Below are 3,955 nucleotides of genomic sequence, written 5' to 3'. Positions count from 1 at the left end.
AATACCAGGCAAGCTAATATAGTGGTCTCGCCCTATATTAAGTAAAGCATAGTCTGTAAAGAACCACTGCGTCAATATGAAATATCGACCAGTTCTCCGCACAATACTTGTATTGGACAAAGGTTTTATATCCGCATAGGAGGAAAACCAATGCAACATAGCTTGCATAAAGGAAAAATTCTATTAGAATTATCCCAGATAAGGTACATAGAATGAATGCTCAATTATACCAATAAATTGACACAGGTGAAGGAGACGCAAGGTTCTCAAGAACCAGATTATTGACAGGCAATAAATAGACAGGTTAACCACAATTATATATATATATATATATATATATATATATATATATATATATATATATATATATATATATATACATAAGAAGAGGATAACCCAAAACTTTAAGCATAAGTATGATAGTAAACAGAGCTTGTTTGTCTGAAAGAAAAAACATTAGATGCCACTTTTAAGATACCGAGGTATCAAAGTCATAAAAGCCTGTATTACAAATCAATGACATTAGCGTTAGAAACGCTCGGCACACATGTCTGCACTTATGCTAGGTTCACCTTCGGAAATGGAACAGTCTGGATGGGCAACACAGTGCCCTCACTTAGTTTGTAGTACAGTATGTAACTACACACTCACCCTGGAATTAATCGTCCCAATTAAGACCACTGTTCCTCGCAGAGTTAAACAGTAGGGTTAACACCGCGACCCACTGCTACCACAGATCTCTTTTAGTTCCTCTACTTGCTTCGCATAGTGGCGAAAGAACACTCTGGAAGACTTCCAGCCAGTGTATGAATGGAGATGCTCAAAATCCATACAATTAAAGAAATTTAAGGATGAGGCAACTTTCCTCGGATCGTGACCTGCGGGTGTATTGTCAGGATCCGCTCTGCGAATAAAATATGTGATTTTCGCTCTGAGTTGATTCAGAGATAAATTTGAGCCTGATGTTTCTCCCCTGAATAGTTGACCACCCTTGAAGTCTGAAGTTCTATGAAGATAGACCTTTAGGCATTCTACTGGACATAGAGATGCATCTTCTTTCAGAGGGCAGATTCTCCAGGGACCCCACCTGTTGGTGGGTAACTCATTCTTGGCGAGAAACGTAGGATCCTGAAACAGGTTCAGTTCTCCCCCATCCAGGAACTGAACACGACCTGCCTCTTTCGAGAGGCTACAATCTCACTAACCCTGGCCCCGGAGGCGAGTGCAAAAATAGGAAAATAACTTTTTGTGTCAAATCCTTTAACGCACACTCTTCATTGCTCAACAGAGAAGCGAAATGAAGAACTTGTCTAAAGACCATGAAATGGGCTTTGGAGGTGCTGAAGGTCTGAGCCTAGCACAGGCTTTCGGGACTTTATTAAAGATCTCGTTACCTAGGTCGACCTGGAAGGCATATAGAATGGGTCTTGTCAAAGCAGACTTACACGCTGAAATCGTGTTCGCTGCCAATCCTTGACCTAGGAGGTGGAGAAGAAAGATAAGCAGAAGTCTGTCAAGATCTCCTGCGGATTCTTCGCCTTGACAAAAGGCCACCCCTTTTCTCCAAGATGACTTATATTGCCTTCTAGTAGATTTGCACTTATATTCCTCAAGGAAGTCTATACTGGCTTTCGAAATCCCGAAACGCTTTCTCACCGCTAGGGAGAGAAAATCATGAGCTGCAGGGTCCGGGTTTTCTGTAATGAAGCGCAGACAGTTGACTTCTGGACTCGCTGGGTCAGAACTGGATCTGGTAGTGGTACAAACTTCAGCTACAGTTCCAATGCCAGGAGGAACCACACGCTGTTCGGCCACTTGTGGGCCACTATTGCCGCTACCCCTTGAAGGATTTCAGTTTGTTGAGGACCCTCAACAGAAGGTTGTGAGGAGGGAACAGATAAATCTTGGACCATCTGTTCCAGTCGAGGGACATCGCGTCCACTGCTTCCGCTAAGGGGTCCTCGTACGGGGCACGTACAGGGGCAACTTCTTGTTGTCTTTCGTCGCAAAGAGGTCTATCTGCAGTTCTGGGACTGATTCAGAATGAAGGAGAATGATCCTGCGTCTAAGGACCATTCCGACTCTATCGGTGTGAACCTGGATAGAGCATCCGCTGTCACATTGCGGACTCCTTGAAGGTGAACTGCCGACAGGTACCACTTCTTCTTTTCCGCCAATCGGAAGACGGCCAACATCACCTGGTTGAGAGGTGGTGACCTCGATCCTTGTCGATTCAAGTATCTCACAACTACCTCGCTGTCTATCACCAACCTTATGTGGATCGAGTGACGCGGGGAGACTTTCTTTAAGGTAAGGAGCACTGCCCTAGCTTCTAGAAAGTTTTATGTGAAAGGTCTTGAATAGCTTGGACCAAGTCCCCTGGACTTTTTTCCGATGAGAGTGACCTCCCCATCCCTCTTTCGAGGCATCTGAGTGAATCGTCACCGACGGGGGAGGTGGCTGAAGAAGAACCGACTTCTTTAGATGTCTGGCTTGGGACCAAGGCCTGAGAAGAGTACTTAGCCGAAGCGGCTGGTCTTCTCAGATCTCTTCGCGCGTTTGATGCATAACTTCTCCAAACTCCGATTGCATCCTTTAGCTGTGCTCTTAGCACTGGGTCTGTCACCGAAGCAAACTGGAGAGAGCGCAGTACCCTCTCCTGCTCGTGTCTTGATATCCTTTCGGAATCTAGAAGTCTCTTGACAGAACCCGCTATCTCCTTCCTTTTCTTCGCCGGGGTGGAGAAACGGTGTGACAAAAGGTCCCAGTGGATTCCCAGCCACTGGAACTTTTGAGATGGAGAAAGTCGAGACTTTTTCTGTTGATCTTGAAGCCTAGGTACTCTAGGAACTTGATCACTTGACTAGAAGCTTGCAAGCATTCTGTCTCGGATGCTGCCCACACCAACCAGTCGTCCAGGTAGGCTACTACCTGAATTCCCTTTAGGCGTAATTGTTTGAGAGCTACGCTCGCAAGCTTCGTAAAAATCCTTGGGGCTATGTTTAGCCCAAATGGCATGGCTCCGAAGGCGTATAGTCTTTGTTGTAGCCTGAACCCTAGGTAGGGGGAGAGTCGATGGCTAATTGGAATGTGCCAATAGGCGTCTGACAAGTCTATAGAGACGGAATATGCCCTCTTGGGCAGTAAGGTCCTTATGTGTTGCAGTGTTAGCATTTTGAATTTGCAATTCACTATGAACTTGTTGAGTGGCGACAAGTCCAGAATGACTCTGAGCTTTTCCGAGTCTTTCTTGGGAACACAAAACAGCCTCCCTTAGAAATTGATGGGCTTCACCCTTCGGATCACCTTTTTTCTCCAACAGTTCTTGAACGTACTCCTCCATAACGGGGGTGGAGTGTTGGAAAAACCGAAGGCACGGGGGTGGAGTGCTGTACCAGCTCCCGCCCAGTCCATTCTTGAGTAGGCTGTGGGCCCAGGGATCGAAGGTCCACCAATCCCGAAATTTCAGAAGTCTCCCTCCTACCGGTATCACCTCACTTGGACTGCCGTCCTGAGGTCTTGCCTTCCTGACCACGACCACCCCTGAATCCCCTTCCCCTTGAGGGGCGTCTTAGACGAGCCTCTGGCTGCTCCTCTAGGCTTTGCTCGAAAGGAAGTAGACTGCCCTTCGAACGCTGGGGTGAATGCCGTGGACTGTGTCGACACGGCCTGGGATACCCACTGAAAAGTGGTCGGGGTTTGTGCCACGATCTGGGGCACTGGGGGCAATGGCAATTGCAGTTGCTGTTGCTGTCTAAGAGGCTTGGCTGGCCGAGACGGTAGCCTAGTCCTCATAGTCTTCCTCTTTGGTTGAGGACCCTCATCCGGGGAAGACTTTCTTTTGATAGCCAGGCCCCACTTCTGGAGAAGGTTTCTATTCTCCAAGGCGGCCTTATCAACAACTTCTTTGACCAAGTCGGTAGGGAAAAGGTCTTTTCCCCAAATGTTGGAGGAG

This window comes from Palaemon carinicauda, chromosome 31 (genome assembly GCF_036898095.1).
Source record: "Palaemon carinicauda isolate YSFRI2023 chromosome 31, ASM3689809v2, whole genome shotgun sequence".
Lineage (NCBI taxonomy): Eukaryota > Metazoa > Arthropoda > Malacostraca > Decapoda > Palaemonidae > Palaemon > Palaemon carinicauda.
This window is presented reverse-complemented; position numbering follows the sequence as displayed.